Source organism: Lissotriton vulgaris, chromosome 7, assembly GCF_964263255.1.
Source record: "Lissotriton vulgaris chromosome 7, aLisVul1.2, whole genome shotgun sequence".
NCBI lineage: Eukaryota > Metazoa > Chordata > Amphibia > Caudata > Salamandridae > Lissotriton > Lissotriton vulgaris.
The window spans coordinates 1,004,591,384-1,004,616,370 of NC_141695.1; positions in this window are offsets into that span (position 1 = coordinate 1,004,591,384).

Genomic DNA, 24,987 nt, shown 5'->3' on the forward strand with positions numbered 1-24,987 from the left:
CATATTGCTGCCCACTAGTAACACTTCATGGCCACTGCAGCTTAAGAATGGGACTGAGAAGAGGGCTCTCCTATGCAAATAATGTCCTCCCATGCATACTTTCTTCTGAGGCGGTCGGCGGCTTGTGCCGTGATACTGCCTCCAACATATGGTCTTCAACCAAATTTTAAAAAAGCCCACCTGCCTTAGACGAAGGATTTTGCCACTCGAAGGAAGCACATGGGGACATCACCATCATTTAGCAGGGTCCTAAATTGCCTGCTGTCCGCCTGTATACAGAACAAGGACGTTCGTGGCCGTTCGTGAGCGTTCTTCAAAGGAAGGAGGTGGGTGAATAAATCCAAGATGCCAGGGCAGGCCCAGCCCAGTGCAGCCCAGCCCGGCACAGCGCACTGCTGTGGAGGTCCACTCCTTCACATCCTGCAGCAGGCATGATGCAGATCTACTAGAGCAAAGGCTTGACTCTGCTCTTGTCTGTCTCTTAAAGGAAACAATCTTTCCAACTTCTTATTGCACCTAATAAATGGACTCTAGCTAGCCTCAAACTCGACCCATCATTTCATTAGCCAGAGCTCATACTTGACCTTTATTTCTATCCAAGCTCACTGGCACCAAACCCCTGATTTGAGCGAGTGGCTCACACTAAAATGAAAAATCACCATCAACCAACCTATTTTACAATAAGTGTAGCACCATCCTCGCATTCTTGTGCTCAGTTATAACCCCCAATACCACAATTGCACTCTGCAATTCACCAAACTTAAAGGACAAAGAATGACGACATTGATAAAGGAAGATAAGGCCTTGTTCCTAGCACCTACTTGAGAAATAGGGCGGTTGGTAGAAGGTCATGAGAGAAAACATATGAAATGTTGGGAGACACCTGCCAAAAAAACACTAGCAAAAAAAAAAAATCACTGTTTGAAAATTTCCCACCTTGGGACACTTCTACAGCACTGGCAGGATTCGAACCCTGGCCTGTGAGGGCTGTCCCCACCAAAGGTACAAGCCTTACCTTTGAGCTATCTCCTTGGTGGTCTAGATGGTTGCAGTAGTAACTATAAGCAACATACAGGCCTTGGTGTCCTTTCCTGTGGCTTCCATTGCACATTAAATGGATGACCATGACATAAGGACAATTTGATAGGCTACTTACATGGAAACCAGAAAAACACTTAGCAACAAAAAAAAAGAGAAAATCACTGTTTGAAAATTTCCCACCTTGGGATACTTCTACAGCACTGGCAGGATTCGGACCCTGGCCTGTGAGGGCTGTCCCCACCAAAGGTACAAGCCTTACCTTTGAGCTATAACTCCTTGGTGGTCTGGAGGATTGCAGTAGTAACTATAAGCAACATACAGGCCTTGGTGTCCTTTCCTGTGGCTTCCATTGCACATTAAATGGATGACCATGACATACGGACAATTTGATAGGCTACTTACATGGAAACCAGAAAAACACTTAGCAAAAAAAAATAAAAGAAAATCACTGTTTGAAAATTTCCCACCTTGGGATACTTCTACAGCACTGGCAGGATTCGAACCCTGGCCTGTGAGGGCTGTACCCACCAAAGGTACAAGCCTTACCTTTGAGCTATAGCTCCTTGGTGGTCTAGAAGATTGCAGAAGTAACTATAAGCAACATACAGGCCTTGGTGTCCTTCCCTGTGGCTTCCATTGCACATTGAAAGGATGACCATGACATAAGGACAATTTGATAGGCTACTTACATGGAAACCAGTGTGGTCCAGTGGGTAAGTTCCTGCCTTCCATCCAGGCAACCAGGGTTCAAATCCAGGGTTCGGCACCAGGTAAGTAAATTGGTAAGTAAAATGTGTCTGTGTGTTGTGTAAGAGTGGAATCATGCCTAGCGAAAGAGGGATAGCAGATTGGTCGGTAAATAAAATAGGTGTGGAAAGAAAGGTGAAAGAAAGAGAATGGTTGTTGTCTGTAGGAGGAGGAGCCTGGGCAGAATGGGTGGGGTCAGACAGCAGAGGAGGGGTTTAGTAGGAGCCTAGTCAGATTGGGTGGGGTCAGAGAGGAAGGGTAGGAGGAGCCTAGGGGCTTAGGAGGAGCCTAGTCAGATTGGGTGGGGTCAGAGAGGTGGGGTATAGGAGGAGCATGGGCAGAATGGGTGGGGTCAGACAGCAGAGGAGGGGTTTAGGAGGAGCCAAGTCAGATTGGGTGGGGTCAAATAGGAGGAGCCTGGTCAGAATGGGTGAGGTCAGAGAGGAGGGGAGGGGTTTAGGAGGAGCCTAGTCAGATTGGGTGGGGTCAGAGAGGAAGGGTAGGAGGAGCCTAGGGGCTTAGGAGGAGCCTAGTCAGATTGGGTGGAGTCAGAGAGGAGGGGGTATAGGAGGAGCCTGGGCAGAATGGGTGGGGTCAGAGAGGTGGGGTATAGGAGGAGCCTGGGCAGAAAGGGTGGGGTCAGAGGGGTATGGGAGGAGCCTGGGCAGAATGGGTGGAGTCAGAGAGGAGGGGGTATAGGAGGAGCCTGGCAGAGGGGGGTGTAGGAGGAGCCTAGTCAGATTGGGTGGGGTCAAATAGGAGGAGCCTGGGCAGAATGGGTGGGGTCAGACAGCTTAGGAGGAGCCTGGGCAGAATGGGTGGGGTCAGACAGCAGAGGAGGGGCTTAGGAGGAGCCAAGTCAGATTGGGTGGGGTCAAATAGGAGGAGCCTGGGCAGAATGGGTGGGGTCAGAGGGGTATGGGAGGAGCCTGGGCAGAATGGGTGGAGTCAGAGAGGAGGGGGTATAGGAGGAGCCTGGGCAGAATGGGTGGGGTCAGACAGCAGAGGAGGGGCTTAGGAGGAGCTTAGTCAGATTGGGTGGGGTCAAATAGGAGGAGCCTAGTCAGAATGGGTGGAGTCAGAGAGGAGGGGGGTTTAGGAGGAGCCTGGGCAGAATGGGTGGGGTCAGAGAGGAGATGCTTAGGCGGAGCCTGGGCAGAATGGGTGGGGTCAGACAGCAGAGGAGGGGCTTAGGAGGAGCCTAGTCAGATTAGGTGGGGTATAGGAGGAGCCTGGGTCAGAGGGGTATGGGAGGAGCCTGGGCAGAATGGGTGGGGTCAGAGGGGTATGGGAGGAGCCTGGGCAGAATGGGTGGAGTCAGAGAGGAGGGGGTATAGGAGGAGCCTGGGCAGAATGGGTGGGGACAGCAGAGGAGGGGCTTAGGAGGAGCCAAGTCAGATTGGGTGGGGTCAGAGAGGAGGGGTATAGGAGGAGCCTGAGGGGTATAGGAGGAGCCTGGGCAGAATGGGTGGGGACAGCAGAGGAGGGGCTTAGGAGGAGCCTGGCAGGGGGGCTTAGGAGGAGCCTAGTCAGGGTGGGTCGGAGGGGCTTAGGAGGAGCCTATTCAGATTGGGTGGGGTCAAATAGGAGGAGCCTGGGCAGAATGGGTGGGGTCAGACAGCAGAGGAGGGGCTTAGGAGGAGCCAAGTCAGATTGGGTGGGGTCAAATAGGAGGAGCCTGGGCAGAATGGGTGGGGTCAGAGAGGAGGGGGTATAGGAGGAGCCTGGGCAGAGGGGGGTGTAGGAGGAGCCTAGTCAGAGTGGGTGGGGTCAAATAGGAGGAGCCTGGGCAGGTTGGGTGGGGCCAGACAGCAGAGGAGGGGCTTAGGAGGAACCTAGTCAGATTGGGTGGGGTCAAATAGGAGGAGCCTGGGCAGAATGGGTGGGGTCAGACAGCAGAGGAGGGGCTTAGGAGGAGCTTAGTCAGATTGGGTGGGGTCAGAGAGGAGGGGTATAGGAGGAGCCTGGGCAGAATGGGTGGAGTCAGGGAGGAGGGGGTATAGGAGGAGCCTGGGCAGAGGGGCTTAGGAGGAGCCTGGGCAGAGGGGGTGGGGTCAGAGAGGAGGGGCTTAGGAGGAGCCTGGGCAGAATGGGTGGGGGTCAGAGAGGAGGGGTATAGGAGGAGCCTGGCAGAGGGGGGGTGTAGGAGGAGCCTAGTCAGATTGGGTGTGGTCAAATAGGAGGAGCCTGGGCAGAATGGGAGGGGCCTGGGTAGAATGGGTGGAGTCAGAGAGGAGGGGGTATAGGAGGAGCCTGGCAGAGGGGGGTGTAGGAGGAGCCTAGTCAGATTGGGTGGGGTCAAATAGGAGAAGCCTGGGCAGAATGGGTGGGGTCAGAGGGGTATGGGAGGAGCCTGGGTAGAATGGGTGGAGTCAGAGAGGAAGGGGTATAGGAGGAGCCTGGCAGAGGGGCTTAGGAGGAGCTTAGTCAGATTGGGTGGGGTCAAATAGGAGGAGCCTAGTCAGATTGGGTGGGGTCAGAGAGGAGGGGTATAGGAGGAGCCTGGGCAGAATGGGTGGGGTCAGAGGGGTATGGGAGGAGCCTGGGCAGAATGGGTGGGGTCAGACAGCAGAGGAGGGGCTTAGGAGGAGCCTGGGCAGAATGGGTTGGGTCAGACAGCAGAGGAGGGGCTTAGGAGGAGCCTAGTCAGATTGGGTGGGCTCAGAGAGGAGGAGGGGTATAGGAGGAGCCTGGGCAGAATGGGTGGGGTCAGACAGCAGAGGAGGGGCTTAGGAGGAGCCTGGGCAGATTGGGTGGGGTCAGAGAGGAGGGGTATAGGAGGAGCCTGGGCAGAATGGGTGGAGTCAGGGAGGAGGGGGTATAGGAGGAGCCTGGGCAGAGGGGCTTAGGAGGAGCCTGGGCAGAGGGGGTGGGGTCAGAGAGGAGGGGCTTAGGAGGAGCCTGGGCAGAATGGGTGGGGTCAGAGAGGAGGGGTATAGGAGGAGCCTGGCAGAGGGGGGGTGTAGGAGGAGCCTAGTCAGATTGGGTGGGGTCAAATAGGAGGAGCCTGGGCAGAATGGGAGGGGCCTGGGTAGAATGGGTGGAGTCAGAGAGGAGGGGGTATAGGAGGAGCCTGGCAGAGGGGGGTGTAGGAGGAGCCTAGTCAGATTGGGTGGGGTCAAATAGGAGAAGCCTGGGCAGAATGGGTGGGGTCAGAGGGGTATGGGAGGAGCCTGGGTAGAATGGGTGGAGTCAGAGAGGAAGGGGTATAGGAGGAGCCTGGCAGGGGGGCTTAGGAGGAGCTTAGTCAGATTGGGTGGGGTCAAATAGGAGGAGCCTAGTCAGATTGGGTGGGGTCAGAGAGGAGGGGTATAGGAGGAGCCTGGGCAGAATGGGTGGGGTCAGACAGCAGAGGAGGGGCTTAGGAGGAGCCTAGTCAGATTGGGTGGGGTCAGAGAGGAGGAGGCTGGGCAGAATGGGTGGGGTCAGACAGCAGAGGAGGGGCTTAGGAGGAGCCTAGTCAGATTGGGTGGGCTCAGAGAGGTGGGGTATAGGAGGAGCCTGGGCAGAATGGGTGGGGTCAGACAGCAGAGGAGGGGCTTAGGAGGAGCCTAGTCAGATTGGGTGGGGTCAGAGAGGTGGGGTATAGGAGGAGCCTGGGCAGAATGGGTGGGGTCAGACAGCAGAGGAGGGGCTTAGGAGGAGCCTGGGCAGGAGGAGGGGGTATATGGGCAGAATGGGTGGGGTCAGAGAGGAGGGGCTTAGGAGGAGCCTGGGCAGAATGGGTGGAGTCAGAGAGGAGGGGGTATAGGAGGAGCCTGGGCAGAATGGGTATAGGAGGAGCCTAGTCAGATTGGGTGTGGTCAAATAGGAGGAGCCTGGGCAGAATGGGTGGGGTCAGAGAGGAGGGGGTATAGGAGGAGCCTGGGCAGAGGGGGGTGTAGGAGGAGCCTAGTCAGAGTGGGTGGGGTCAAATAGGAGGAGCCTGGGCAGAATGGGTGGGGTCAGAGGGGTATGGGAGGAGCCTGGGCAGAATGGGTGGGGTCAGACAGCAGAGGAGGGGCTTAGGAGGAGCCTGGGCAGAATGGGTGGGGTCAGAGAGGAGGAGGCTGGGCAGAATGGGTGGGGTCAGACAGCAGAGGAGGGGCTTAGGAGGAGCCTGGGCAGAGGGGGTGGGGTCAGAGAGGAGGGGTATAGGAGGAGCCTGGGCAGGAGGAGGGGGTATATGGGCAGAATGGGTGGGGTCAGAGAGGAGGGGCTTAGGAGGAGCCTGGGCAGAATGGGTGGAGTCAGAGAGGAGGGGGTATAGGAGGAGCCTGGGCAGAATGGGTGGGGTCAGAGGGGTATGGGAGGAGCCTGGGTAGAATGGGTGGAGTCAGAGAGGAGGGGGTATAGGAGGAGCCTGGCAGAGGGGGGTGTAGGAGGAGCCTAGTCAGATTGGGTGGGGTCAGAGAGGTGGGGTATAGGAGGAGCCTGGGCAGAATGGGTGGGGTCAGAGAGGAGGAGCCTGGGCAGAATGGGTGGGGTCAGAAAGGAGGGGCTTAGGAGGAGCCTGGGCAGAATGAGTGGGGTCAGACAGCAGAGGAGGGGCTTAGGAGGGGCCTAGGGGCTTAGGAGGAGCCTAGTCAGATTGGGTGGGGTCAGAGAGGAGGGGTATAGGAGGAGCCTGCCAGAGGGGGGGTGTAGGAGGAGCCTAGTCAGATTGGGTGGGGTCAAATAGGAGGAGCCTGGGCAGAATGGGTGGGGTCAGAGGGGTATGGGAGGGGCCTGGGTAGAATGGGTGGAGTCAGAGAGGAGGGGGTATAGGAGGAGCCTGGCAGAGGGGGGTGTAGGAGGAGCCTAGTCAGATTGGGTGGGGTCAAATAGGAGAAGCCTGGGCAGAATGGGTGGGGTCAGAGGGGTATGGGAGGAGCCTGGGTAGAATGGGTGGAGTCAGAGAGGAGGGGCTTAGTCAGATTGGGTGGGGTCAGAGAGGTGGGGTATAGGAGGGGTATAGGAGGAGCCTGGGCAGAATGGGTGGGGTCAGACAGCAGAGGAGGGGCTTAGGAGGAGCCTAGTCAGATTGGGTGGGGTCAAAAAGGAGGAGCCTGGGCAGAATGGGTGGGGTCAGACAGCAGAGGAGGGGCTTAAGAGGAGCCTGGGCAGAGGGGGTGGGGTCAGAGAGGAGGGGTATAGGAGGAGCCTGGGCAGAATGGGTGGGGTCAGTAGGAGGAGCCTGGGCAGAATGGGTGGGGTCAGAGAGGTGGGGTATAGGAGGAGCCTGGGCAGAATGGGTGGGGTCAGAGGGGTATGGGAGGAGCCTCGGCAGAATGGGTGGAGTCAGAGAGGAGGGGGTATAGGAGGAGCCTGGGCAGAATGGGTGGGGTCAGACAGCAGAGGAGGGGCTTAGGAGGAGCTTAGTCAGATTGGGTGGGGTCAAATAGGAGGAGCCTAGTCAGAATGGGTGGAGTCAGAGAGGAGGGGGGTTTAGGAGGAGCCTGGGCAGAATGGGTGGGGTCAGAGAGGAGATGCTTAGGCGGAGCCTGGGCAGAATGGGTGGGGTCAGACAGCAGACGAGGGGCTTAGGAGGAGCCTAGTCAGATTAGGTGGGGTATAGGAGGAGCCTGGGTCAGAGGGGTATGGGAGGAGCCTGGGCAGAATGGGTGGGGTCAGAGGGGTATGGGAGGAGCCTGGGCAGAATGGGTGGAGTCAGAGAGGAGGGGGTATAGGAGGAGCCTGGGCAGAATGGGTGGGGACAGCAGAGGAGGGGCTTAGGAGGAGCCAAGTCAGATTGGGTGGGGTCAGAGAGGAGGGGTATAGGAGGAGCCTGAGGGGTATAGGAGGAGCCTGGGCAGAATGGGTGGGGACAGCAGAGGAGGGGCTTAGGAGGAGCCTGGGCAGAATGGGTGGGGTCAGACAGCAGAGGAGGGGCTTAGGAGGAGCCTAGTCAGATTGGGTGGGTCGGAGGGGCTTAGGAGGAGCCTATTCAGATTGGGTGGGGTCAGAGAGGAGGGGTATAGGAGGAGCCTGGGCAGGTTGGGTGGGGCCAGACAGCAGAGGAGGGGCTTAGGAGGAACCTAGTCAGATTGGGTGGGGTCAAATAGGAGGAGCCTGGGCAGAATGGGTGGGGTCAGACAGCAGAGGAGGGGCTTAGGAGGAGCTTAGTCAGATTGGGTGGGGTCAGAGAGGAGGGGTATAGGAGGAGCCTGGGCAGAATGGGTGGAGTCAGGGAGGAGGGGGTATAGGAGGAGCCTGGGCAGAGGGGCTTAGGAGGAGCCTGGGCAGAGGGGGTGGGGTCAGAGAGGTGGGGTATAGGAGGGGTATAGGAGGAGCCTGGGCAGAATGGGTGGGGTCAGACAGCAGAGGAGGGGCTTAGGAGGAGCCTAGTCAGATTGGGTGGGGTCAAAAAGGAGGAGCCTGGGCAGAATGGGTGGGGTCAGACAGCAGAGGAGGGGCTTAAGAGGAGCCTGGGCAGAGGGGGTGGGGTCAGAGAGGAGGGGTATAGGAGGAGCCTGGGCAGAATGGGTGGGGTCAGTAGGAGGAGCCTGGGCAGAATGGGTGGGGTCAGAGAGGTGGGGTATAGGAGGAGCCTGGGCAGAATGGGTGGGGTCAGAGGGGTATGGGAGGAGCCTCGGCAGAATGGGTGGAGTCAGAGAGGAGGGGGTATAGGAGGAGCCTGGGCAGAATGGGTGGGGTCAGACAGCAGAGGAGGGGCTTAGGAGGAGCTTAGTCAGATTGGGTGGGGTCAAATAGGAGGAGCCTAGTCAGAATGGGTGGAGTCAGAGAGGAGGGGGGTTTAGGAGGAGCCTGGGCAGAATGGGTGGGGTCAGAGAGGAGATGCTTAGGCGGAGCCTGGGCAGAATGGGTGGGGTCAGACAGCAGACGAGGGGCTTAGGAGGAGCCTAGTCAGATTAGGTGGGGTATAGGAGGAGCCTGGGTCAGAGGGGTATGGGAGGAGCCTGGGCAGAATGGGTGGGGTCAGAGGGGTATGGGAGGAGCCTGGGCAGAATGGGTGGAGTCAGAGAGGAGGGGGTATAGGAGGAGCCTGGGCAGAATGGGTGGGGACAGCAGAGGAGGGGCTTAGGAGGAGCCAAGTCAGATTGGGTGGGGTCAGAGAGGAGGGGTATAGGAGGAGCCTGAGGGGTATAGGAGGAGCCTGGGCAGAATGGGTGGGGACAGCAGAGGAGGGGCTTAGGAGGAGCCTGGGCAGAATGGGTGGGGTCAGACAGCAGAGGAGGGGCTTAGGAGGAGCCTAGTCAGATTGGGTGGGTCGGAGGGGCTTAGGAGGAGCCTATTCAGATTGGGTGGGGTCAGAGAGGAGGGGTATAGGAGGAGCCTGGGCAGGTTGGGTGGGGCCAGACAGCAGAGGAGGGGCTTAGGAGGAACCTAGTCAGATTGGGTGGGGTCAAATAGGAGGAGCCTGGGCAGAATGGGTGGGGTCAGACAGCAGAGGAGGGGCTTAGGAGGAGCTTAGTCAGATTGGGTGGGGTCAGAGAGGAGGGGTATAGGAGGAGCCTGGGCAGAATGGGTGGAGTCAGGGAGGAGGGGGTATAGGAGGAGCCTGGGCAGAGGGGCTTAGGAGGAGCCTGGGCAGAGGGGGTGGGGTCAGAGAGGAGGGGCTTAGGAGGAGCCTGGGCAGAATGGGTGGGGTCAGAGAGGAGGGGTATAGGAGGAGCCTGGCAGAGGGGGGGTGTAGGAGGAGCCTAGTCAGATTGGGTGGGGTCAAATGGGAGGAGCCTGGGCAGAATGGGAGGGGCCTGGGTAGAATGGGTGGAGTCAGAGAGGAGGGGGTATAGGAGGAGCCTGGCAGAGGGGGGTGTAGGAGGAGCCTAGTCAGATTGGGTGGGGTCAAATAGGAGAAGCCTGGGCAGAATGGGTGGGGTCAGAGGGGTATGGGAGGAGCCTGGGTAGAATGGGTGGAGTCAGAGAGGAAGGGGTATAGGAGGAGCCTGGCAGAGGGGCTTAGGAGGAGCTTAGTCAGATTGGGTGGGGTCAAATAGGAGGAGCCTAGTCAGATTGGGTGGGGTCAGAGAGGAGGGGTATAGGAGGAGCCTGGGCAGAATGGGTGGGGTCAGACAGCAGAGGAGGGGCTTAGGAGGAGCCTAGTCAGATTGGGTGGGGTCAGAGAGGTGGGGTATAGGAGGAGCCTGGGCAGAATGGGTGGGGTCAGAGGGGTATGGGAGGAGCCTGGGCAGAATGGGTGGGGTCAGACAGCAGAGGAGGGGCTTAGGAGGAGCCTAGTCAGATTGGGTGGGGTCAAATAGGAGGAGCCTGGGCAGAATGGGTGGGGTCAGACAGCAGAGGAGGGGCTTAGGAGGAGCCTGGGCAGAGGGGGTGGGGTCAGAGAGGAGGGGTATAGGAGGAGCCTGGGCAGGAGGAGGGGGTATATGGGCAGAATGGGTGGGGTCAGAGAGGAGGGGCTTAGGAGGAGCCTGGGCAGAATGGGTGGAGTCAGAGAGGAGGGGGTATAGGAGGAGCCTGGGCAGAATGGGTGGGGTCAGAGGGGTATGGGAGGAGCCTGGGTAGAATGGGTGGAGTCAGAGAGGAGGGGGTATAGGAGGAGCCTGGCAGAGGGGGGTGTAGGAGGAGCCTAGTCAGATTGGGTGGGGTCAGAGAGGTGGGGTATAGGAGGAGCCTGGGCAGAATGGGTGGGGTCAGAGAGGAGGAGCCTGGGCAGAATGGGTGGGGTCAGAAAGGAGGGGCTTAGGAGGAGCCTGGGCAGAATGAGTGGGGTCAGACAGCAGAGGAGGGGCTTAGGAGGGGCCTAGGGGCTTAGGAGGAGCCTAGTCAGATTGGGTGGGGTCAGAGAGGAGGGGTATAGGAGGAGCCTGCCAGAGGGGGGGTGTAGGAGGAGCCTAGTCAGATTGGGTGGGGTCAAATAGGAGGAGCCTGGGCAGAATGGGTGGGGTCAGAGGGGTATGGGAGGGGCCTGGGTAGAATGGGTGGAGTCAGAGAGGAGGGGGTATAGGAGGAGCCTGGCAGAGGGGGGTGTAGGAGGAGCCTAGTCAGATTGGGTGGGGTCAAATAGGAGAAGCCTGGGCAGAATGGGTGGGGTCAGAGGGGTATGGGAGGAGCCTGGGTAGAATGGGTGGAGTCAGAGAGGAAGGGGTATAGGAGGAGCCTGGGCAGAATGGGTGGGGTCAGGCAGAGGAGGGGCTTAGTCAGATTGGGTGGGGTCAGAGAGGTGGGGTATAGGAGGGGTATAGGAGGAGCCTGGGCAGAATGGGTGGGGTCAGACAGCAGAGGAGGGGCTTAGGAGGAGCCTAGTCAGATTGGGTGGGGTCAAAAAGGAGGAGCCTGGGCAGAATGGGTGGGGTCAGACAGCAGAGGAGGGGCTTAAGAGGAGCCTGGGCAGAGGGGGTGGGGTCAGAGAGGAGGGGTATAGGAGGAGCCTGGGCAGAATGGGTGGGGTCAGTAGGAGGAGCCTGGGCAGAATGGGTGGGGTCAGAGAGGTGGGGTATAGGAGGAGCCTGGGCAGAATGGGTGGGGTCAGAGGGGTATGGGAGGAGCCTCGGCAGAATGGGTGGAGTCAGAGAGGAGGGGGTATAGGAGGAGCCTGGGCAGAATGGGTGGGGTCAGACAGCAGAGGAGGGGCTTAGGAGGAGCTTAGTCAGATTGGGTGGGGTCAAATAGGAGGAGCCTAGTCAGAATGGGTGGAGTCAGAGAGGAGGGGGGTTTAGGAGGAGCCTGGGCAGAATGGGTGGGGTCAGACAGCAGAGGAGGGGCTTAGGAGGAGCTTAGTCAGATTGGGTGGGGTCAAATAGGAGGAGCCTAGTCAGATTGGGTGGGGTCAGAGAGGTGGGGTATAGGAGGAGCCTGGGCAGAATGGGTGGGGTCAGAGGGGTATGGGAGGAGCCTGGGCAGAATGGGTGGGGTCAGACAGCAGAGGAGGGGCTTAGGAGGAGCCTAGTCAGATTGGGTGGGGTCAAATAGGAGGAGCCTGGGCAGAATGGGTGGGGTCAGACAGCAGAGGAGGGGCTTAGGAGGAGCCTGGGCAGAGGGGGTGGGGTCAGAGAGGAGGGGTATAGGAGGAGCCTGGGCAGGAGGAGGGGGTATATGGGCAGAATGGGTGGGGTCAGAGAGGAGGGGCTTAGGAGGAGCCTGGGCAGAATGGGTGGAGTCAGAGAGGAGGGGGTATAGGAGGAGCCTGGGCAGAATGGGTGGGGTCAGAGGGGTATGGGAGGAGCCTGGGTAGAATGGGTGGAGTCAGAGAGGAGGGGGTATAGGAGGAGCCTGGCAGAGGGGGGTGTAGGAGGAGCCTAGTCAGATTGGGTGGGGTCAGAGAGGTGGGGTATAGGAGGAGCCTGGGCAGAATGGGTGGGGTCAGAGAGGAGGAGCCTGGGCAGAATGGGTGGGGTCAGAAAGGAGGGGCTTAGGAGGAGCCTGGGCAGAATGAGTGGGGTCAGACAGCAGAGGAGGGGCTTAGGAGGGGCCTAGGGGCTTAGGAGGAGCCTAGTCAGATTGGGTGGGGTCAGAGAGGAGGGGTATAGGAGGAGCCTGCCAGAGGGGGGGTGTAGGAGGAGCCTAGTCAGATTGGGTGGGGTCAAATAGGAGGAGCCTGGGCAGAATGGGTGGGGTCAGAGGGGTATGGGAGGGGCCTGGGTAGAATGGGTGGAGTCAGAGAGGAGGGGGTATAGGAGGAGCCTGGCAGAGGGGGGTGTAGGAGGAGCCTAGTCAGATTGGGTGGGGTCAAATAGGAGAAGCCTGGGCAGAATGGGTGGGGTCAGAGGGGTATGGGAGGAGCCTGGGTAGAATGGGTGGAGTCAGAGAGGAAGGGGTATAGGAGGAGCCTGGGCAGAATGGGTGGGGTCAGGCAGAGGAGGGGCTTAGTCAGAATGGGTGGGGTCAGAGAGGTGGGGTATAGGAGGGGTATAGGAGGAGCCTGGGCAGAATGGGTGGGGTCAGACAGCAGAGGAGGGGCTTAGGAGGAGCCTAGTCAGATTGGGTGGGGTCAAAAAGGAGGAGCCTGGGCAGAATGGGTGGGGTCAGACAGCAGAGGAGGGGCTTAAGAGGAGCCTGGGCAGAGGGGGTGGGGTCAGAGAGGAGGGGTATAGGAGGAGCCTGGGCAGAATGGGTGGGGTCAGTAGGAGGAGCCTGGGCAGAATGGGTGGGGTCAGAGAGGTGGGGTATAGGAGGAGCCTGGGCAGAATGGGTGGGGTCAGAGGGGTATGGGAGGAGCCTCGGCAGAATGGGTGGAGTCAGAGAGGAGGGGGTATAGGAGGAGCCTGGGCAGAATGGGTGGGGTCAGACAGCAGAGGAGGGGCTTAGGAGGAGCTTAGTCAGATTGGGTGGGGTCAAATAGGAGGAGCCTAGTCAGAATGGGTGGAGTCAGAGAGGAGGGGGGTTTAGGAGGAGCCTGGGCAGAATGGGTGGGGTCAGAGAGGAGATGCTTAGGCGGAGCCTGGGCAGAATGGGTGGGGTCAGACAGCAGAGGAGGGGCTTAGGAGGAGCCTAGTCAGATTAGGTGGGGTATAGGAGGAGCCTGGGTCAGAGGGGTATGGGAGGAGCCTGGGCAGAATGGGTGGGGTCAGAGGGGTATGGGAGGAGCCTGGGCAGAATGGGTGGAGTCAGAGAGGAGGGGGTATAGGAGGAGCCTGGGCAGAATGGGTGGGGACAGCAGAGGAGGGGCTTAGGAGGAGCCAAGTCAGATTGGGTGGGGTCAGAGAGGAGGGGTATAGGAGGAGCCTGAGGGGTATAGGAGGAGCCTGGGCAGAATGGGTGGGGACAGCAGAGGAGGGGCTTAGGAGGAGCCTGGGCAGAATGGGTGGGGTCAGACAGCAGAGGAGGGGCTTAGGAGGAGCCTAGTCAGATTGGGTGGGTCGGAGGGGCTTAGGAGGAGCCTATTCAGATTGGGTGGGGTCAGAGAGGAGGGGTATAGGAGGAGCCTGGGCAGGTTGGGTGGGGCCAGACAGCAGAGGAGGGGCTTAGGAGGAACCTAGTCAGATTGGGTGGGGTCAAATAGGAGGAGCCTGGGCAGAATGGGTGGGGTCAGACAGCAGAGGAGGGGCTTAGGAGGAGCTTAGTCAGATTGGGTGGGGTCAGAGAGGAGGGGTATAGGAGGAGCCTGGGCAGAATGGGTGGAGTCAGGGAGGAGGGGGTATAGGAGGAGCCTGGGCAGAGGGGCTTAGGAGGAGCCTGGGCAGAGGGGGTGGGGTCAGAGAGGAGGGGCTTAGGAGGAGCCTGGGCAGAATGGGTGGGGTCAGAGAGGAGGGGTATAGGAGGAGCCTGGCAGAGGGGGGGTGTAGGAGGAGCCTAGTCAGATTGGGTGGGGTCAAATAGGAGGAGCCTGGGCAGAATGGGAGGGGCCTGGGTAGAATGGGTGGAGTCAGAGAGGAGGGGGTATAGGAGGAGCCTGGCAGAGGGGGGTGTAGGAGGAGCCTAGTCAGATTGGGTGGGGTCAAATAGGAGAAGCCTGGGCAGAATGGGTGGGGTCAGAGGGGTATGGGAGGAGCCTGGGTAGAATGGGTGGAGTCAGAGAGGAAGGGGTATAGGAGGAGCCTGGCAGAGGGGCTTAGGAGGAGCTTAGTCAGATTGGGTGGGGTCAAATAGGAGGAGCCTAGTCAGATTGGGTGGGGTCAGAGAGGAGGGGTATAGGAGGAGCCTGGGCAGAATGGGTGGGGTCAGACAGCAGAGGAGGGGCTTAGGAGGAGCCTAGTCAGATTGGGTGGGGTCAGAGAGGTGGGGTATAGGAGGAGCCTGGGCAGAATGGGTGGGGTCAGAGGGGTATGGGAGGAGCCTGGGCAGAATGGGTGGGGTCAGACAGCAGAGGAGGGGCTTAGGAGGAGCCTAGTCAGATTGGGTGGGGTCAAATAGGAGGAGCCTGGGCAGAATGGGTGGGGTCAGACAGCAGAGGAGGGGCTTAGGAGGAGCCTGGGCAGAATGGGTGGGGTCAGAGAGGAGGAGGCTGGGCAGAATGGGTGGGGTCAGACAGCAGAGGAGGGGCTTAGGAGGAGCCTAGTCAGATTGGGTGGGCTCAGAGAGGTGGGGTATAGGAGGAGCCTGGGCAGAATGGGTGGGGTCAGACAGCAGAGGAGGGGCTTAGGAGGAGCCTGGGCAGATTGGGTGGGGTCAGAGAGGAGGGGTATAGGAGGAGCCTGGGCAGAATGGGTGGAGTCAGGGAGGAGGGGGTATAGGAGGAGCCTGGGCAGAGGGGCTTAGGAGGAGCCTGGGCAGAGGGGGTGGGGTCAGAGAGGAGGGGCTTAGGAGGAGCCTGGGCAGAATGGGTGGGGTCAGAGAGGAGGGGTATAGGAGGAGCCTGGCAGAGGGGGGGTGTAGGAGGAGCCTAGTCAGATTGGGTGGGGTCAAATAGGAGGAGCCTGGGCAGAATGGGAGGGGCCTGGGTAGAATGGGTGGAGTCAGAGAGGAGGGGGTATAGGAGGAGCCTGGCAGAGGGGGGTGTAGGAGGAGCCTAGTCAGATTGGGTGGGGTCAAATAGGAGAAGCCTGGGCAGAATGGGTGGGGTCAGAGGGGTATGGGAGGAGCCTGGGTAGAATGGGTGGAGTCAGAGAGGAAGGGGTATAGGAGGAGCCTGGCAGAGGGGCTTAGGAGGAGCTTAGTCAGATTGGGTGGGGTCAAATAGGAGGAGCCTAGTCAGATTGGGTGGGGTCAGAGAGGAGGGGTATAGGAGGAGCCTGGGCAGAATGGGTGGGGTCAGACAGCAGAGGAGGGGCTTAGGAGGAGCCTAGTCAGATTGGGTGGGGTCAGAGAGGTGGGGTATAGGAGGAGCCTGGGCAGAATGGGTGGGGTCAGAGGGGTATGGGAGGAGCCTGGGCAGAATGGGTGGGGTCAGACAGCAGAGGAGGGGCTTAGGAGGAGCCTAGTCAGATTGGGTGGGGTCAGAGAGGAGGAGGCTGGGCAGAATGGGTGGGGTCAAACAGCAGAGGAGGGGCTTAGGAGGAGCCTGGGCAGAGGGGGTGGGGTCAGAGAGGAGGGGTATAGGAGGAGCCTGGGCAGGAGGAGGGGGTATATGGGCAGAATGGGTGGGGTCAGAGAGGAGGGGGTATAGGAGGAGCCTGGGCAGGAGGAGGGGGTATATGGGCAGAATGGGTGGGGTCAGAGAGGAGGGGGTATAGGAGGAGCCTGGGCAGAATGGGTATAGGAGGAGCCTAGTCAGATTGGGTGTGGTCAAATAGGAGGAGCCTGGGCAGAATGGGTGGGGTCAGACAGCAGAGGAGGGGCTTAGGAGGAGCCTAGTCAGATTGGGTGGGGTCAGAGAGGTGGGGTATAGGAGGAGCCTGGGCAGAATGGGTGGGGTCAGACAGCAGAGGAGGGGCTTAGGAGGAGCCTGGGCAGAGGGGGTGGGGTCAGAGAGGAGGGGTATAGGAGGAGCCTGGGCAGGAGGAGGGGGTATATGGGCAGAATGGGTGGGGTCAGAGAGGAGGGGCTTAGGAGGAGCCTGGGCAGAATGGGTGGAGTCAGAGAGGAGGGGGTATAGGAGGAGCCTGGGCAGAATGGGTATAGGAGGAGCCTAGTCAGATTGGGTGTGGTCAAATAGGAGGAGCCTGGGCAGAATGGGTGGGGTCAGAGAGGAGGGGGTATAGGAGGAGCCTGGGCAGAGGGGGGTGTAGGAGGAGCCTAGTCAGAGTGGGTGGGGTCAAATAGGAGGAGCCTGGGCAGAATGGGTGGGGTCAGAGGGGTATGGGAGGAGCCTGGGCAGAATGGGTGGGGTCAGACAGCAGAGGAGGGGCTTAGGAGGAGCCTGGGCAGAATGGGTGGGGTCAGAGAGGAGGAGGCTGGGCAGAATGGGTGGGGTCAGACAGCAGAGGAGGGGCTTAGGAGGAGCCTGGGCAGAGGGGGTGGGGTCAGAGAGGAGGGGTATAGGAGGAGCCTGGGCAGGAGGAGGGGGTATATGGGCAGAATGGGTGGGGTCAGAGAGGAGGGGCTTAGGAGGAGCCTGGGCAGAATGGGTGGAGTCAGAGAGGAGGGGGTATAGGAGGAGCCTGGGCAGAATGGGTGGGGTCAGAGGGGTATGGGAGGAGCCTGGGTAGAATGGGTGGAGTCAGAGAGGAGGGGGTATAGGAGGAGCCTGGCAGAGGGGGGTGTAGGAGGAGCCTAGTCAGATTGGGTGGGGTCAGAGAGGTGGGGTATAGGAGGAGCCTGGGCAGAATGGGTGGGGTCAGAGAGGAGGAGCCTGGGCAGAATGGGTGGGGTCAGAAAGGAGGGGCTTAGGAGGAGCCTGGGCAGAATGAGTGGGGTCAGACAGCAGAGGAGGGGCTTAGGAGGGGCCTAGGGGCTTAGGAGGAGCCTAGTCAGATTGGGTGGGGTCAGAGAGGAGGGGTATAGGAGGAGCCTGCCAGAGGGGGGGTGTAGGAGGAGCCTAGTCAGATTGGGTGGGGTCAAATAGGAGGAGCCTGGGCAGAATGGGTGGGGTCAGAGGGGTATGGGAGGGGCCTGGGTAGAATGGGTGGAGTCAGAGAGGAGGGGGTATAGGAGGAGCCTGGCAGAGGGGGGTGTAGGAGGAGCCTAGTCAGATTGGGTGGGGTCAAATAGGAGAAGCCTGGGCAGAATGGGTGGGGTCAGAGGGGTATGGGAGGAGCCTGGGTAGAATGGGTAGAATGGGTGGAGTCAGAGAGGAAGGGGTATAGGAGGAGCCTGGGCAGAATGGGTGGGGTCAGGCAGAGGAGGGGCTTAGTCAGATTGGGTGGGGTCAGAGAGGTGGGGTATAGGAGGGGTATAGGAGGAGCCTGGGCAGAATGGGTGGGGTCAGACAGCAGAGGAGGGGCTTAGGAGGAGCCTAGTCAGATTGGGTGGGGTCAAAAAGGAGGAGCCTGGGCAGAATGGGTGGGGTCAGACAGCAGAGGAGGGGCTTAAGAGGAGCCTGGGCAGAGGGGGTGGGGTCAGAGAGGAGGGGTATAGGAGGAGCCTGGCCAGAGGGGGTGGGGTCAGACAGCAGAGGAGGGGCTTTGGAGGAGCCTGGGCAGAATGGGTGGGGTCAGACAGCAGAGGAGGGGCTTAGGAGGAGCCTGGGCAGGAGGAGGGGGTATATGGGCAGAATGGGTGAGGTCAGAGAGGAGGGGCTTAGGAGGAGCCTGGGCAGAATGGGTGGAGTCAGAGAGGAGGGGGTATAGGAGGAGCCTGGGCAGAATGGGTATAGGAGGAGCCTAGTCAGATTGGGTGTGGTCAAATAGGAGGAGCCTGGGCAGAATGGGTGGGGTCAGAGAGGAGGGGGTATAGGAGGAGCCTGGCAGAGGGGGGTATAGGAGGAGCCTGGCAGAGGGGGGTGTAGGAGGAGCCTAGTCAGATTGGGTGGGGTCAAATAGGAGGAGCCTGGGCAGAATGGGTGGGGTCAGAGGGGTATGGGAGGAGCCTAGGTAGAATGGGTGGAGTCAGAGAGGAGGGGGTATAGGAGGAGCCTGGCAGAGGGGGGTGTAGGAGGAGACTAGTCAGATTGGGTGGGGTCAAATAGGAGGAGCCTGAGCAGAGGGGGTGGGGTCAGAGAGGAGGGGTATAGGAGGAGCCTGGGCAGAATGGGTGGGGTCAGACAGCAGAGGAGGGGCTTAGGAGGAGCCTGGGCAGAATGGGTGGGGTCAGAGAGGAGGGGCTTAGGAGGAGCCTGGGCAGAATGGGTGGGGTCAGAGAGGAGGGGCTTAGGAGGAGCTTAGTCAGATTGGGTGGGGTCAGAGAGGAGGGGTATAGGAGGAGCCTGGGCAGAATGGGTGGAGTCAGAGAGGAGGGGGTATAGGAGGAGCCTGGGCAGAGGGGCTTAGGAGGAGCCTGGGCAGAGGGGGTGGGGTCAGAGAGGAGGGGCTTAGGAGGAGCCTGGGCAGAATGGGTGGGGTCAGAGAGGAGGGGTATAGGAGGAGCCTGGCAGAGGGGGGGTGTAGGAGGAGCCTAGTCAGATTGGGTGGGGTCAAATAGGAGGAGCCTGGGCAGAATGGGAGGGGCCTGGGTAGAATGGGTGGAGTCAGAGAGGAGGGGGTATAGGAGGAGCCTGGCAGAGGGGGGTGTAGGAGGAGCCTAGTCAGATTGGGTGGGGTCAAATAGGAGAAGCCTGGGCAGAATGGGTGGGGTCAGAGGGGTATGGGAGGAGCCTGGGTAGAATGGGTGGAGTCAGAGAGGAAGGGGTATAGGAGGAGCCTGGCAGAGGGGCTTAGGAGGAGCTTAGTCAGATTGGGTGGGGTCAAATAGGAGGAGCCTAGTCAGATTGGGTGGGGTCAGAGAGGAGGGGTATAGGAGGAGCCTGGGCAGAATGGGTGGGGTCAGACAGCAGAGGAGGGGCTTAGGAGGAGCCTAGTCAGATTGGGTGGGGTCAGAGAGGTGGGGTATAGGAGGAGCCTGGGCAGAATGGGTGGGGTCAGAGGGGTATGGGAGGAGCCTGGGCAGAATGGGTGGGGTCAGACAGCAGAGGAGGGGCTTAGGAGGAGCCTAGTCAGATTGGGTGGGGTCAAATAGGAGGAGCCTGGGCAGAATGGGTGGGGTCAGACAGCAGAGGAGGGGCTTAGGAGGAGCCTGGGCAGAATGGGTGGGGTCAGAGAGGAGGAGGCTGGGCAGAATGGGTGGGGTCAGACAGCAGAGGAGGGGCTTAGGAGGAGCCTAGTCAGATTGGGTGGGCTCAGAGAGGTGGGGTATAGGAGGAGCCTGGGCAGAATGGGTGGGGTCAGACAGCAGAGGAGGGGCTTAGGAGGAGCCTGGGCAGAGGGGGTGGGGTCAGAGAGGAGGGGTATAGGAGGAGCCTGGGCAGGAGGAGGGGGTATATGGGCAGAATGGGTGGGGTCAGAGAGGAGGGGGTATAGGAGGAGCCTGGGCAGGAGGAGGGGGTATATGGGCAGAATGGGTGGGGTCAGAGAGGAGGGGGTATAGGAGGAGCCTGGGCAGAATGGGTATAGGAGGAGCCTAGTCAGATTGGGTGTGGTCAAATAGGAGGAGCCTGGGCAGAATGGGTGGGGTCAGACAGCAGAGGAGGGGCTTAGGAGGAGCCTAGTCAGATTGGGTGGGGTCAGAGAGGTGGGGTATAGGAGGAGCTTGGGCAGAATGGGTGGGGTCAGACAGCAGAGGAGGGGCTTAGGAGGAGCCTGGGCAGAGGGGGTGGGGTCAGAGAGGAGGGGTATAGGAGGAGCCTGGGCAGGAGGAGGGGGTATATGGGCAGAATGGGTGGGGTCAGAGAGGAGGGGCTTAGGAGGAGCCTGGGCAGAATGGGTGGAGTCAGAGAGGAGGGGGTATAGGAGGAGCCTGGGCAGAATGGGTATAGGAGGAGCCTAGTCAGATTGGGTGTGGTCAAATAGGAGGAGCCTGGGCAGAATGGGTGGGGTCAGAGAGGAGGGGGTATAGGAGGAGCCTGGGCAGAGGGGGGTGTAGGAGGAGCCTAGTCAGAGTGGGTGGGGTCAAATAGGAGGAGCCTGGGCAGAATGGGTGGGGTCAGAGGGGTATGGGAGGAGCCTGGGCAGAATGGGTGGGGTCAGACAGCAGAGGAGGGGCTTAGGAGGAGCCTGGGCAGAATGGGTGGGGTCAGAGAGGAGGAGGCTGGGCAGAATGGGTGGGGTCAGACAGCAGAGGAGGGGCTTAGGAGGAGCCTGGGCAGAGGGGGTGGGGTCAGAGAGGAGGGGTATAGGAGGAGCCTGGGCAGGAGGAGGGGGTATATGGGCAGAATGGGTGGGGTCAGAGAGGAGGGGCTTAGGAGGAGCCTGGGCAGAATGGGTGGAGTCAGAGAGGAGGGGGTATAGGAGGAGCCTGGGCAGAATGGGTGGGGTCAGAGGGGTATGGGAGGAGCCTGGGTAGAATGGGTGGAGTCAGAGAGGAGGGGGTATAGGAGGAGCCTGGCAGAGGGGGGTGTAGGAGGAGCCTAGTCAGATTGGGTGGGGTCAGAGAGGTGGGGTATAGGAGGAGCCTGGGCAGAATGGGTGGGGTCAGAGAGGAGGAGCCTGGGCAGAATGGGTGGGGTCAGAAAGGAGGGGCTTAGGAGGAGCCTGGGCAGAATGAGTGGGGTCAGACAGCAGAGGAGGGGCTTAGGAGGGGCCTAGGGGCTTAGGAGGAGCCTAGTCAGATTGGGTGGGGTCAGAGAGGAGGGGTATAGGAGGAGCCTGCCAGAGGGGGGGTGTAGGAGGAGCCTAGTCAGATTGGGTGGGGTCAAATAGGAGGAGCCTGGGCAGAATGGGAGGGGCCTGGGTAGAATGGGTGGAGTCAGAGAGGAGGGGGTATAGGAGGAGCCTGGCAGAGGGGGGTGTAGGAGGAGCCTAGTCAGATTGGGTGGGGTCAAATAGGAGAAGCCTGGGCAGAATGGGTGGGGTCAGAGGGGTATGGGAGGAGCCTGGGTAGAATGGGTGGAGTCAGAGAGGAAGGGGTATAGGAGGAGCCTGGGCAGAATGGGTGGGGTCAGGCAGAGGAGGGGCTTAGTCAGATTGGGTGGGGTCAGAGAGGTGGGGTATAGGAGGGGTATAGGAGGAGCCTGGGCAGAATGGGTGGGGTCAGACAGCAGAGGAGGGGCTTAGGAGGAGCCTAGTCAGATTGGGTGGGGTCAAAAAGGAGGAGCCTGGGCAGAATGGGTGGGGTCAGACAGCAGAGGAGGGGCTTAAGAGGAGCCTGGGCAGAGGGGGTGGGGTCAGAGAGGAGGGGTATAGGAGGAGCCTGGCCAGAGGGGGTGGGGTCAGACAGCAGAGGAGGGGCTTTGGAGGAGCCTGGGCAGAATGGGTGGGGTCAGAGAGGAGGGGCTTAGGCGGAGCCTGGGCAGAATGGGTGGGGTCAGACAGCAGAGGAGGGGCTTAGGAGGAGCCTGGGCAGGAGGAGGGGGTATATGGGCAGAATGGGTGAGGTCAGAGAGGAGGGGCTTAGGAGGAGCCTGGGCAGAATGGGTGGAGTCAGAGAGGAGGGGGTATAGGAGGAGCCTGGGCAGAATGGGTATAGGAGGAGCCTAGTCAGATTGGGTGTGGTCAAATAGGAGGAGCCTGGGCAGAATGGGTGGGGTCAGAGAGGAGGGGGTATAGGAGGAGCCTGGCAGAGGGGGGTATAGGAGGAGCCTGGCAGAGGGGGGTGTAGGAGGAGCCTAGTCAGATTGGGTGGGGTCAAATAGGAGGAGCCTGGGCAGAATGGGTGGGGTCAGAGGGGTATGGGAGGAGCCTAGGTAGAATGGGTGGAGTCAGAGAGGAGGGGGTATAGGAGGAGCCTGGCAGAGGGGGGTGTAGGAGGAGCCTAGTCAGATTGGGTGGGGTCAAATAGGAGGAGCCTGAGCAGAGGGGGTGGGGTCAGAGAGGAGGGGTATAGGAGGAGCCTGGGCAGAATGGGTGGGGTCAGACAGCAGAGGAGGGGCTTAGGAGGAGCCTGGGCAGAATGGGTGGGGTCAGAGAGGAGGGGCTTAGGAGGAGCCTAGTCAGATTAGGTGGGGTCAAATAGGAGGAGCCTGGGCAGAATGGGTGGGGTCAGACAGCAGAGGAGGGGTATAGGAGGAGCCTGGGCAGAGGGGGTGGGCTCAGAGAGGAGGGGTATAGGAGGAGCCTGGGCAGAGGGGGTATAGGAGGAGCCTAATCAGATTGGGTGGGGTCCAATAGGAGGAGCCTGGGCAGAATGGGTGGAGTCAGAGAGGAGGGGGTATAGGAGGAGCCTGGGCAGAATGGGTGGGGTCAGACAGCAGAGGAGGGGTATAGGAGGAGCCTGGGCAGAGGGGGTGGGCTCAGAGAGGAGGGGTATAGGAGGAGCCTGGGCAGAGGGGGTATAGGAGGAGCCTAATCAGATTGGGTGGGGTCAAATAGGAGGGGGTATAGGAGGAGCCTGGGCAGAATGGGTGGGGTCAGACAGCAGAGAAGGGGCTTAGGAGGAGCCTAGTCAGATTGGGTGGGGTCAAATAGGAGGAGCCTGGGCAGAGGGGGGTATAGGAGGAGCCTAGTCAGATTGGGTGGGGTCAAATAGGAGGGGGTATAGGAGGAGCCTGGGCAGAATGGGTGGGGCCAGACAGCAGAGGAGGGGCTTAGGAGGAACCTAGTCAGATTGGGTGGGGTCAAATAGGAGGAGCCTGGGCAGAATGGGTGGGGTCAGACAGCAGAGGAGGGGCTTAGGAGGAGCCTGGGCAGAATGGGTGGTGTCAGAGAGGAGGGGCTTAGGAGGAGCCTAGTCAGATTGGGTGGGGTCAGAGAGGTGGGGTATAGGAGGAGCCTGGGCAGAATGGGTGGGGTCAGACAGCAGAGGAGGGGCTTAGGAGGAGCCTGGGCAGAGGGGGTGGGGTCAGAGAGGAGGGGTATAGGAGGAGCCTGGGCAGGAGGAGGGGGTATATGGGCAGAATGGGTGGGGTCAGAGAGGAGGGGCTTAGGAGGAGCCTGGGCAGAATGGGTGGAGTCAGAGAGGAGGGGGTATAGGAGGAGCCTGGGCAGAATGGGTATAGGAGGAGCCTAGTCAGATTGGGTGTGGTCAAATAGGAGGAGCCTGGGCAGAATGGGTGGGGTCAGACAGCAGAGGAGGGGCTTAGGAGGAGCCTAGTCAGATTGGGTGGGGTCAGAGAGGTGGGGTATAGGAGGAGCCTGGGCAGAATGGGTGGGGTCAGACAGCAGAGGAGGGGCTTAGGAGGAGCCTGGGCAGAGGGGGTGGGGTCAGAGAGGAGGGGTATAGGAGGAGCCTGGGCAGGAGGAGGGGGTATATGGGCAGAATGGGTGGGGTCAGAGAGGAGGGGCTTAGGAGGAGCCTGGGCAGAATGGGTGGAGTCAGAGAGGAGGGGGTATAGGAGGAGCCTGGGCAGAATGGGTATAGGAGGAGCCTAGTCAGATTGGGTGTGGTCAAATAGGAGGAGCCTGGGCAGAATGGGTGGGGTCAGAGAGGAGGGGGTATAGGAGGAGCCTGGGCAGAGGGGGGTGTAGGAGGAGCCTAGTCAGAGTGGGTGGGGTCAAATAAGAGGAGCCTGGGCAGAATGGGTGGGGTCAGAGGGGTATGGGAGGAGCCTGGGCAGAATGGGTGGGGTCAGACAGCAGAGGAGGGGCTTAGGAGGAGCCTGGGCAGAATGGGTGGGGTCAGAGAGGAGGAGGCTGGGCAGAATGGGTGGGGTCAGACAGCAGAGGAGGGGCTTAGGAGGAGCCTGGACAGAGGGGGTGGGGTCAGAGAGGAGGGGTATAGGAGGAGCCTGGGCAGGAGGAGGGGGTATATGGGCAGAATGGGTGGGGTCAGAGAGGAGGGGCTTAGGAGGAGCCTGGGCAGAATGGGTGGAGTCAGAGAGGAGGGGGTATAGGAGGAGCCTGGGCAGAATGGGTGGGGTCAGAGAGGAGGGGGTATAGGAGGAGCCTGGAAGAGGGGGGTATAGGAGGAGCCTGGGCAGAGGGGGGTGTAGGAGGAGCCTAGTCAGATTGGGTGGGGTCAAATAGGAGGAGCCTGGGCAGAATGGGTGGGGTCAGAGGGGTATGGGAGGAGCCTGGGTAGAATGGGTGGAGTCAGAGAGGAGGGGGTATAGGAGGAGCCTGGCAGAGGGGGGTGTAGGAGGAGCCTAGTCAGATTGGGTGGGGTCAGAGAGGTGGGGTATAGGAGGAGCCTGGGCAGAATGGGTGGGGTCAGAGAGGAGGAGCCTGGGCAGAATGGGTGGGGTCAGAAAGGAGGGGCTTAGGAGGAGCCTGGGCAGAATGAGTGGGGTCAGACAGCAGAGGAGTGGCTTAGGAGGGGCCTAGGGGCTTAGGAGGAGCCTAGTCAGATTGGGTGGGGTCAGAGAGGAGGGGTATAGGAGGAGCCTGGCAGAGGGGGGGTGTAGGAGGAGCCTAGTCAGATTGGGTGGGGTCAAATAGGAGGAGCCTGGGCAGAATGGGAGGGGCCTGGGTAGAATGGGTGGAGTCAGAGAGGAGGGGGTATAGGAGGAGCCTGGCAGAGGGGGGTGTAGGAGGAGCCTAGTCAGATTGGGTGGGGTCAAATAGGAGGAGCCTGGCAGAGGGGGGGTGTAGGAGGAGCCTAGTCAGATTGGGTGGGGTCAAATAGGAGGAGCCTGGGCAGAATGGGAGGGGCCTGGGTAGAATGGGTGGAGTCAGAGAGGAGGGGGTATAGGAGGAGCCTGGCAGAGGATTGGTTTAGGAGGAGCCTAGTCAGATTGGGGTCAAATAAGAGGGGTATAGGAGGAGCCTGGGCAGAATGGGTGGGGTCAGAGGGGTATGGGAGGAGCCTGGGCAGAATGGGTGGAGTCAGAGAGGAGGGGGTATAGGAGGAGCCTGGGTAGAATGGGTGGAGTCAGAGAGGAAGGGGTATAGGAGGAGCCTGGGCAGAATGGGTGGGGTCAGGCAGAGGAGGGGCTTAGTCAGATTGGGTGGGGTCAGAGAGGTGGGGTATAGGAGGGGTATAGGAGGAGCCTGGGCAGAATGGGTGGGGTCAGACAGCAGAGGAGGGGCTTAGGAG